The sequence below is a fragment of the Notamacropus eugenii genome, chromosome 3 (genome assembly GCF_028372415.1).
Source record: "Notamacropus eugenii isolate mMacEug1 chromosome 3, mMacEug1.pri_v2, whole genome shotgun sequence".
NCBI classification, from domain to species: domain Eukaryota; kingdom Metazoa; phylum Chordata; class Mammalia; order Diprotodontia; family Macropodidae; genus Notamacropus; species Notamacropus eugenii.
The window spans coordinates 324,502,229-324,514,444 of record NC_092874.1 but is presented as its reverse complement, the minus strand read 5'-3'; the positions used below and the strand labels follow the sequence as shown (position 1 = coordinate 324,514,444).

Here is a 12,216-nt window from a genome sequence, read left to right as displayed (position 1 = left end):
AATGATGAAATCATTGATGGACCTGGGAGGTGCTTGAAGAGTTGAGGAGCACTGGAAATCTTACAAGAGTAATGAAGAAATGGATATTAGTAATATCTCTAGAGATAAGAGATTGCAAGGGAAGACAATCATAACTCTGAAGACACCTAAGCATTAGGCACCAAGAAATTCTGAAGATGAGATAAAGATTTTGGAAACTTCCAGAGACAAGTTCACAAATCTGTCAGCTAGGGTATATGGATAAAAAAGTACAACCATGTTTATATCTGTGCCCAATACCACCAAGGGTTGAAGAAATGTGTTATTCTTTTTAGTATATAAAGGGATGGATAGGTTATTAAATGGACATTTCACTTATTTTACAGGTCACAACCACCTCTTCTGAGGATTATTGCAAGTTTCTGTATTATTTTCTTGTTTTCAGTCTTTCCCCTGTTCAATTCATATTCCATGTAGTTGCCAAAATAATAACGCTAAGGCAAAGATCTGACCATCACTTCTAGTAATCTTAAGGACCCCCCTATTCTTTTAGGATAAAATTCAAAGTCCCTAGCTTAATATTTGCAGGTTTCTCTAGATTTTTCATTTTCATTCTAACCTTTGTATTAATAAATGAATTTATTACTGAATAAGGTATCGATCAATTACTACTCTATTCAAAACACTATGCAAAGTGCCGGGTATACAAATTGGAAAGTTAAGACAGAACTTGTTCTCAAGGGCACATATCTCTCAATGGGAGAGGCAACACTGGTGTATTTTTCTGGCCACAAGTCAAATAAAAATGTTTCATAGTTCTTAGGACATAGTTATAAAGCAGCATTAAATGCATTTTCTTTTATTTCATTTCTACCAATAAAATCTTAGTTTCTAATATTGAACCATTAAACAATGACTCATGTAGTAAGTGCTTTCTTAAGTACCTGTGGTTTTTACACATTTAGGAGTAATTGTCAGGTGACATTTCCTCAGGTGTTCGTTCCCAGGATGATAGCTAAAAACACCAGAAAATAGTCACAGGTTTAGATTCCACAGAACGGTGGCAATGCTTTAACTGCATATGCATTGTAAAGAACACGGGCATCTCTTCCATCTATATCAAAGGGAAAGCTAACTTATTCTTCTTTCACACAACATGTGATCTGCTCCATTCCAAATGTTCACACAGATTATTTTTGCCCAGCTTATGGCAGGGGCTTCTGAACTCACATTGATTTGAAGGGTCATTGGATACAATGTAAATTTACCCCCACATAGGGATGTCATTTTGGTTCTCTTCAAGTATGAAGTCAGACTCACTGTAATGAGCTGGAAATACCAGAATATGAGGGGCAATGATTTTTAATGTGGTCATGATGATTTGATGTGCTTAGTACGTGCTATATCTCTCCCTCATAGTGACCTGCCACTTTAGTTAAGATGGCTTAAGTGTAGAATGTGTAACATTTCATTGGAAATGGATGGGGATAGTTGACCCTTTCCCAACAAGAGTTGCTTCCCAAGGTGACAACTGTGAGGTAAGACTGTTGATCTGGAATTTGCTGCCATTCCCATGGCTCCTGTGCTTATCTGACCCAGGTCATTGATCTGAAGCTGCTACTGCTGACAATGAGGAAGTCTGGCTCCTCAACAGTGATTTTTTCTGCTAAATGATGATTAAGGGATTTGAGCGGGAAATAAATCTGTTGGTTTGGGGGATATTAAAATTCAAGACTCCTGATTTTAGAGTTCTGAAGTGTCTCTATTAGGGTCTAAGGGGAGAAGGTAGTCAACATTTTGGTGGTGGTTCAATTGGCCTGGAAAGTGATTTTCTCTTTCTCTCCTTCTGAGTGCCTTGGTGGTTTAGCTAGGTAGGCTTGTACAGCCACAGGGGGGACAATTGGTTGTAAGTAGTGTTTATTATGTAGATTTCCTTTTCATATAATCTACATCCCGTTGCGATCTGTTCTCTAGTACTTAGTATTTTCCCCAAATTAGCAATAAATTTCCTGTCTCTCTGCCTTTCAACAATTTGTCTCTCCCCTGTGCCTGAAAGGTTCTCTATCCAACAGCGAAACTTTCAGGCACAGTGGAAAGGAAAATATTAGCTTTCTTTAGGGCTCAACAGTGGTACTCCCTTCTATGGTAATGCTTTCCTGGTCACCCCTAGTTGTTTTCATTCTGTCCTTCAAAAATACTGAATTTGCTAAAATCTGTATATTCTATATACATTGAATACAACACAATCAATTTAGGGGAAGGGGTTATTTAAAAAAGATATTGCCAATGGTCATCAAAATTCTATGGACATACTAGGTATTTAACAAAATTTTGCTTAATTGTATTCTAGATTCTGTGTTATTTTATACTAGGAAGCATAAAATGACATGAAAATATTTTTGAATTAGGCATTTATTAATTAATTTTATCCCATTTTGACTCTTTCTAAAACTCTATGGAAATTACTTAAAATACCCATGTACATGCAAAAACAAATTAAAAAACTGATGAGAGCTAAACTATTCTTCATTTTTATTATACAGTATCAGTTACCATTTGTCTAGTTTTCTCATGTTTTTTTTTTTTTTTTTTTAGAAAATAATACCAGGGAAATGCAATACTTAGTATTACTTAAAACTTTATATATATACATATATATGTGTGTATACACACATATATAAGCACACATGCACATCTATACATGCATGTATATGTGCATATGTATGTATATACATATCCTTTGAGTGTATGTATGTTTTCTAGACAAAATATTTTAAATTTTATATTTTCTCATCATCACTTTTATCCCCATCACCTTTTATTCTATTCCAATTATCACTATCTCATTTCAAATCCTCTTCATCTTTCACCTGAACTCTCTCAGAAGTCTCTTGATTTATTCCCTACTTCCAATATCTCGCCTTTACCACCTATCTTCCACACAACTGCCATATTATTATTCCTAAGGCAGGGGAAAGAAGGAATTACCTGTGCCACCCTCTTACTCAAAATTTCTGTGTCTCCCTCTTGCCTCTATGATAAAATATAAACTACTCAAACTAGCTTGCTTTCCACATCATGACTTCCACTCAGTTTGTAGTAATAGTGAACATTATTTTTTTCTCTTTCATGGAAAACATATTAAAGACAAACTGGCATAACATCTCCAAAAAAATCATATTTCTGTGCTCAGGATACTCTTGAATGCTGGGAAGAATTATATATCCTTCTTAGTTTTTTTTAGCCTCTTTTATCACGAAATTTTTCAGTTATGGCAACGTGGAAGAGGGATTCTCCCCACCAAAGTTATCACACAGATTTAAAAATATCATACCAGTGTTAATCACGAATATGATATTTTAAAGCAAAAATAAATCATTTAAGTGAACATAGTTATATCAGTATTTCCTGTAAAAGCTCAGACAGTACCTTTTCAAAATCAAAATAACTAATTACTAAAAATTATCCTATTTTAGTTTTTACACTGCAGTATAGTCACTTAATAATGTATATGATAATTTTCCTAGTAAAACCCTATCTAGATTATTTAATTTGAAAAGTAAGGAATTATGGACAGCTTCTTTCAGTTGGCATATGTCTTTTTCTGTCTTTTTCTTTATTTCTGCATTATAAACTTAATTCAGGCTGTGGTTATCATATATAATATACTTGCTGGCAGCAATAATTGTCATTATGGTAACTTTATTACTTATTTTTGACTGCTAGATTCTTTCCCAGCACCATTGACAGAAAAAAAATAACCGATCAATATCTTCACAAGACTTTCTATATTCACTTGAAATTTTAAACACATTTTTTTCACGTAATTGCATGATGGAGCTCTTTTAAGTTTTACGTGGTTCAGAAATCTGTGAGAATCATTTAAATCATTAAACAATAACATTTCTGATAGATATTTTTTAAGTTTTCAAAAGTGAATGTTCAGATGTAGCTAGATATCAAAATGTATGGAATACAGGCAAAGAAATAATTAGAAGAGATTTTTTTTCATAAAATTTTATTTTCCTAAAAGAGCAAAAAGAGAGGATGTATTAACTAAATATTCAGTTTATTTTTAAGAAAGAAAACAAATCTTCAAATAAAAACAGAAGGAAACACTTCAAAAACTGAATATGAAATAAGCAGAATTGGTTTTTAGAAACTAAATTACAAACAAAAAACTGGATGTAAAGGTCTAATAAGGAAAACACTCAGTTAATTTCATTTAAATAGGGATGCAATATACTTTTTTAAAAAAAATGAAAGGAAATCATTACATCCAATGAGAAGTAAATCAAGGAAATTTTCAGAAAACATGATACTTACAAATTCTGAAGTGGATCATTGATTGCTTTGATTTGTGAGTCACTGAAACAATGTAGGTAAAAAACCACAGGGTCATCTCAATCTTGTATGATTTGTCTTTTTTAAATGAATCTTTATGGTGCATGTTTGTGTGTGTGTGTGTGTGTGTGCGCGCATTTGTGTGCTTAAGTGGGTAGGTGCATCCATGTGCATTTATGAAGAGTATATTTGTACATATTTATATGACAAAAAACCATATATATTCCCAAAAAATGAAAATCTCAAGGAAATGAATGAATATTTCAAACATATAAAATAGTTCTTAAAAAGAAGAAATAGAAAAAAAAATGATATATCCTAATGAGTAGCTGAAAAAAACATTTTTGAGGTGGGCAGAGCCAAGATGGCAGAGTAGAAGCATGAACCTGCTGGAGCTCTCCCTTCAAACCCCTTAATATACCTGTGAAAATGACTCCAAACAAATTGTAGAGCAGCAGAAATTACAAAATGAAAGAGTGAGAAAGATTTGCAGCCCAAGAGAACCTGCAAGACTGACAGGCAGGGTCAATTGCACAAGACTCAGAATGGAGCACAGCCCAGCACATACAGGACTGAAGCAGGCTTGAAGGCAATGCATTATGGGCAGTTGCTGTGGTTTCCAGATTCCTCAACCTACACATGCCAAAGACAGTTTCAAAAGTCAGTGAGAACGACCTTTAATTTCTGTTAGAGGGTGCATGGCCTGGTCCTAGTCCCAGCCCCAGGGCAGCTGCAACCACTACCACAGTGTTCTCTTCTGAAACTCTCAGCCTACAGACAGTGTGGGAATCTAGCAACTGATCTAGATCGCAGTGCTGAGTGGTGGCTCTCTGGTGAGGAGGAGCACTGACATAAAGCAGACCTGGTGATGGCTGTGAAGAGGGAATCTTACTTGCAGTTCCAGGTTAGAAAATAACCAGAGGAAGACCAAAGCATACAACTGAAGGAAGGCAACAAGGTCAAGGCTCCTATATCCAAAGCCTCCAAAAATTGTGAAATGATCTCAGGCTACAGAAGAACTCAGAAAATGTTTTGAAAATCAAGGAATAGAGGTGAAGGAAAAATTGGGAAGAGAAATGAGAGTGATGCATGAAACTCATTGAAAACAAGTCAACTTCTTGCTAAAGGAGATCCAAAAAATACTGAAGAAAGTAACACCTTTAAAAAGTTGATTAACTCGAATGGCAAAAGAGGTCCAAAAAGGTAATGAGAAGAAGAATTCCTAAAAAAGGAGAATTGACCAAATGGAAAAGCAGGACCAAAAGGTCACTGAAGAATATAGTTCTTTAAAAATTAGAATGAAGGAGATGGAACTTAATAACAATGAGAAATCAGGAAATTATAAAACAAAACCAAAAGATTGAAAAAATAGAAAACAATGTGAAATATCTTATTGGAAAAACAACTGACCTGGAAAATAGATCCAGGAAAGATAATTTAACAATTATTGGTCTACTTGAAACCATGATCAAATAAATGAGCCTAGATATCATCTTTTAAGACATTTTCAAGGAAAACTGCCCTGATATTCTAAACTTAGAGGGCAAAATAGAATTTGAAAGAATTCTCTGATCATCTCCCAAAAGAGACCTGGAAAGGAAAACTTCTAGGAATATTGGAACAAATTCCAGTGTCCCCAGGGGGATAAATGAAATTTCATTGAAATAAAGGACTTCCAAGTATGCTTGTTGAAAAGACCAGAGAAGAATAAAAAATTTGACTTTAAATACATGAATTAAGAGAAACATGAAAAGGTAAATAGAAAAGAGAATCCATAAAGAAGTCATTAGAATTGAACTGTTTACATTCCTGTATGGAAAAGATGATATTTGTAATTCTTGGTCTTAGGATAGGTAGAGGGAATATGCATACATACATACATACAACCATACATACATACACACATATGTATGCACATATATACACATATAAATACATATATTTATATATACATTTACATACACACATACATAGATGGAAGGTACAGGATGAGCTAAATATGAAAGCAGACTGCCTAAAAAGTAAAATTTACTGTTGAGTGGAATGTACTAGGAGTAAGAGAAAGGGGGATGCAGAATATAGCAAATCATCTCACATAAAAGAGGCAAAAATGAACTTTTAAAATGGTGGGGAAAAGGAGGGGAGATGAAAGGGAATAAAATAATATAATTCTCATGGGATTTGGCTCAGGGAGGGAATAACACACATTCAATTGGTTTTGGTAATATATTTAACAGTGCAGGAAGACAGGGAGTTAGGGGGTAGGAGAGGGAAGATAAAAGAAGGGACAGCAAATTGGGGAAAGGATTAATCAGAAGCAAACACCATTGTGGGGTCACAGGTCAAGAGACAGAATAGAATAAATGGAGGATAGGACGAGAGAGAAGGTAATGTCATTAGTCTTTCACAACATAACTATTATTTAAGTGTTTTTCATTGCTATACATGTATGACCTATATTGAATTGCTGAGTTTCTCGATGAGGGTGGGTGGGGACAGAGGAAGGGAGATAATGGAACTCAAAGCTTTGAAAATGAATGTTTAAAAATGTTTTTGCATGCCACTGGGAAATAAGATGAGCAGGCAATGAAGTATAGTGATCTATTTTGCCCTATAAGAAAAATAGAAGGGAGGGGGATGGAAAAGGGGGGGGAGTGATAAAAGGGATGACAGACTGGAGGAAGGGGTGGATGGGGTACATGCTATTCTCTAGTGGGATGTGGGGAGAGATGGGAAGAAAATTTGGAATTCAAGTTGTTGTGGAATGAATATTAAGAACTGAAAAATAAATTATGTATATATATATATATATATATTTAAAAAAGAAAAAAAAACACTTTTGAGCATTCATAGGGGAAAAACAAACAAACAAAACCACAACTCAAAGGAAAGAAGAATCTTTAAGTGACTTTTAAGAAATTCAAGTAGGTACTAATGAAATGAAAACAAAAGAAACAGATCTTGATGTCAAATCTGCATTACTATTAGGAGGCTGTTTTAAATAAATGTATACACACAAACACACACATATACATACATACATACATGTATATACACACATATACATACATGTATACATATATGTGTATATAAAGTTAATGCAACATAATTTGTAGAGGGAGAAAGTACAAACTGATTTACAATGTTATCAACAAATGTTCTGCATAGTATAAAATTAATTTTAGACAGAGCATTTTCAGTCAAAAAATGAGATTAGGATACACAGACCCTTAGCTCTTACCCCACAGCCCATAAAATACCTGTAAAGAAGAACTCTCAACAAATGCTAGAGCAGCAGAAGCCACAGAACAATGGAGTGGAAGAGATTTCTGTTCCAGAGAGACCTGAAAAACCAAAGGGAAGAGTCTGGTGCACACTGGATGTGGAAGAGAGCCCAGCCGTACCTTGGCCACCAGCACTGAGAGGAGCAGATCCTAGCAGGCTTCAGGGACGGAATCTCCAGCAGCAGCACAGGTCCCTCAACCCACAAGCCCCAAAGTTCAGTGAGAGAGTCTTTTCGGCTTGGCCGAGAAGGTAGCGAGGTGTCCCCATCACTCAGGTCTCCTCAGGAGGCAACAATACAGGCAGCAGCAGTCAGGGCTCCCAAAGTAGGCAGTAGCCATCCGTTGTTGAAGGTCTCTTCGTAAACCCCCTGAGGGAACTGAGCCCCTTGTGGTGGCCCTGCCCCCACCTGAGTAGCAGATCTTAATCTCACACTGAATAGCAGCCCCATCCCCGCCAAAACCCCCTAAGGTTTGGGAGCAACTCATTTAAAACTAAGCCCCCAAGTTCTGACTTGGCGGAACTGGAGGCGATGTGGTTGTGTAGAGGAAACTCAGAAGTCAAGTAACTGGCAGGGAATATGCCCAAAAAAGGGGGAAAAAAGAAGACCATAGAAGGTTACTCTCTTGGGGACCAGGTGTTCCCCCTATTATTTCTGATGAGGAAGAACAAGGCATACTGTCAGAGGAAGTCAAGACCTCTGCCTTCAAAGGGAGCTGTAAATGGACTCAAACAACAGAAGACCTTAAAAAACAAGTTAGCAGCTTACTAAAGGAGAACCCCCAAAAATGCTGAGGAAAATAACAGCTTTAAAAAGAGGCTAACTAAATTGGCAAAAGAGGTCCAAAAAGTCAACGAGGAGAAGGAGGTTTTAAAAAGCAGAATTAGCCAAATGGAGGAGAAGGTTCAAAAGCTCACTGAACAAACTAATTCACTGAAAGAGAGAATTGAGTTCAGGGAAACGAATGACTATGAGTTAAACCCAGAAGTTAATAAACAAAACCAAAAATTTGAAAAAATGGAAGATAATGTGAAACAACTCATTGGAAAAAACAACTGACCTGGAAAATAGATCCAGGAAAAAAATTTAAAAATTGTGGGACTACCTGAAAGTCATGATCAGAAAAAGAGCCTAGACATTATCTTCCATGAAATTATCAAGGAAAACTGCCCTGATGTTCTAGAATCAGAGGGCAAAATGGATATTGAAAGAATTCACCAATCACCTCCTGAAAGAAACCCAAACAGAGAAACTCTTAGGAATATTGTGGCCAAATTTCAGAGTTCCCAGATCAAGGAGAAAATACTGCAAGCAGCTAGAAAGAAATAATTTGAGTACAGTGGAAATATAATCAGGATAACACAGCATCTGGCAACTTCAACATTAAATGAACGAAGGGCTTGGAGTGGGATATTTCAGAAGTCAAAGCAACCAGAATTGAAGCCAAGAATTACCTACCTAGCAAATCTGAATATAACACTTCAAGGGAAAAATATGGTCATTCAGTGATACAGTCGAATTTCAAGATTTCATGTTGACGAAAAAAACTCATCTGTATTTAAAAATTTAACTTCCCAAGACGAGAATCAAGAGAAGCATGAAAAGGTAAACAGAAAAGAAAAATCATAAAAGACTCTCTAAAACTGAACTGTTTACATTATTACATGGAAATAAAATATTTTTAACTTTTGAATCTTTTCTCAGTATTTGGGTAGTTGAAGAGATTGTACATACACACACACACACACACACACATAGATAGATTGAGAGTACAGGGTGTGTTTTATCAGAAGATACACATACAGAAATAAAATAAAATTAAATTAAATAAAAATTAAGGGGTGAAGGAGGAAAACACCTGGAAGAGAAAGGGAGTAATGGAAGGGGCAGGCTATAACTCATAAAAGAGATAAGAAAAATCTTATGCAATGGAGGAGATAAGAGAGAAGGGGAGACGGGGAAAAATAAAGCTACTCTCCCCACATATGGCTGAAGGAGGGAATAACATGCTCACTGAATTTGATATGAAAATTTACATACACCACAGGAAAGTAGGAGAAGAGGCAACAAGTGCAACGAGGTGAATGTTAGAAGGAAGGGCAAATGGGAGAAGACTGTCACTAGAAATAAACACTTTCGAGAAGGGACAAGGTCAATTGTAGCAGGGGAAATAAGGGAGCATAGGGTAGGGCAGAGGACAATATAATTAGTATTACACGGTATGATTATTATGGAAGTCTTTTGCAAAACAACACATATTTAGTCTGTATTGAATTGCTTGCCTTCGCAATGGGGCTGGAGAGGGAGGGGGGAGGGAGAAAAGTTGGAATTCAAAGTACTAGAAACGAATGTTGAGAATTTTTATTGCATATAATCGGAAAATAAGAACTACAAGGATGGGGTATGGACATTTATCTTGCCCCGAAAGAAAAGAGAGATGGGGATAGGAGAGGGGTGGGGTGTGATGGAGGGGAGGGTACATTGAGGGAAGGAGTAATCAGAATGGAAGGTATTAGGAAGCAGGGGGAGGGGAGTGATGGGGAGAAAAATTGGACATGTTACAAAGTGAGGTAAAAGCAATTCCTATTAAAACAATTGACTGAATTATTACTGAGAATAAATCAATGACATGTTTAGTTTGGAGAAAAGAATTTCAGTCTAAATTTCCTAGAGGAAGGTAACCTGGGGTAAAATTTGGAATTGGTGAAAAAGTGAAGGTTTTAATGGTAAATTTCATTTTATGATTGCCTTTTAATCAGAAACGAAAACATGTATAGAAAGGCATGTAAGCCACTTAAAAGTTGCCTCAAAAGATGTTTCTTAGTCAAAGTGAAACTGTAATCATATTTGAAACCTGGTTATTGGAACTTGCCAATTTTAGATGCTATCGGACTATTCAGTGACTGTTCTCCTGAGTCTAACTCCAGGTGTGGGAAGCAAGAAAGGCAATCTGAGCCTCCAATATATGATGCCAGTAAACTGATGAAATGTTGGTATGAACTGCTTAGGTGATCTCAAGGGAAGTGTGGGAGAGCAGCTGTTCAGCATGGGCTGAGGTGGGATTTTCCTGACTCAATGTCCCCACTGACACCTGGCAAACTTTAAGCCTGACTGAATGCAAGTGGATAATCTAATCCTGCCTGGAATTGACATGAAGTTGGGGAGACATTGTATCCCTGCAATGTCCTTACTATTGGTGGCAATTTCCTATAGTCAAAAGATTTGTAAGCTTACTACCAGATCTATTCAATTTTAGATTATGTTTAAGGGAACATCTGAGGTTGTCTAAAATTAAGCTATTAGGCATAGAACTTTAGACCAATAACAATAAGTTAGGGCCCTTTAATTCTTACTAATACTGTGGAGACAATTAGGTCAAGAGCTTATGAAGTTAGCAACATCAATATTATTTGTGTCTCAGTTGGTTAATGTTTAAAAAAAATTCTTTTGTGGTCCATATTGTAAATGCTTTAAAAAGAAGTATCACCTGACCAAAACTTTGAATTGCTTTATGTGTTGTAAACTGTAATAAAAATAAATTATAAAAATTGAGATTAGAAGAAATAGTATAAGAAAATGAACAGAATTTATTTTAAAACAAATATATGTTATACGTTAGTCGTTCTGTAAGTCTGAATTTGAAAGTGAGGGGAATTACAGCATGATAGCTGGAGAGGATGTAATGATCAAGAGAGTTATTCTTTGTTTTAAACCATGAGCAAGATTTGAACATGTTTTATAAGAAGGAAGCAAGAAATTAATGGAAGAATAGCTGTTGATAAAAAATAATCATAGTGATGCAAAGGATACATTACAAAAGGAGATGATATCAAGTGCAGAAATTAAAGGATTATGATTGCTAAGGAGAACAAAAAAACTCTATTCTATGTAAACTTTTCTTCAAAAAATCTTGTTCTTAATTTTTAGAATAAAGTATTTACATAACATATAAAAAAGAAAATTGTGAAATTGAAAATCTATTGTGTACTACTTTAAACAAATAATAAAATTTCTTTTTTTCTTTCCTCTTCCACACCCAATCAGAGATGGCTGCCACTAGACAAAAAACATGTCTGTCTGTATATCTGTAAAATCTTCATATGCATCTATTTATTAGTTCCTTCTCTGTTTGCAGAGTCAAAATGACTTATTAACTGAAAGATGTTCCTAAAACGATGTTGTTGTTTCTACATACAATGTTCTCTTGTTTCTGTTCAATTCTTTCTGCATTTTTTTGTGCAAATCTATCCATGTTTTTCTAAGATGATTGAGGTGATGATTTCTTATATATTGGTAGCATTCAGTTACAATCATACACCATAATTTGTCAGTCATTCTCTAATTGACAGGCATCCCTGAAACTTCCAGTAGTTTGCCATCACAAAGAGGGCTGCTGAACATTTTAGAACATATAGGTTTTGATTTTATTTTTCCCTAGTCATCTGTGGAAAGGGAGCTAGTAGTGAGATTTCTGGGTAAAAGGATATAGGCAATTTAATAACTATTTGAGTATAATTTGAGATTACTCTCTAAAATGGTTAGATCAGTTCACAATTACACTAACAATGAATTGGTGTCCTATTTTTTTCCCCTTATTCCCTCTGATATCT

At 35.5% G+C, this 12,216-nt stretch overlaps 1 non-coding gene across 1 annotated transcript; it reads right to left on the bottom strand.

The window, feature by feature from the left end:
* Positions 1–1,006: 1,006 nt before the first annotated feature.
* Positions 1,007–1,137, bottom strand: LOC140497940 (U6atac minor spliceosomal RNA). The gene has a single exon (XR_011964941.1). It is a non-coding gene; the product is annotated as a U6atac minor spliceosomal RNA (small nuclear RNA).
* Between the last annotated feature and the right edge of the window lie 11,079 nt (positions 1,138–12,216).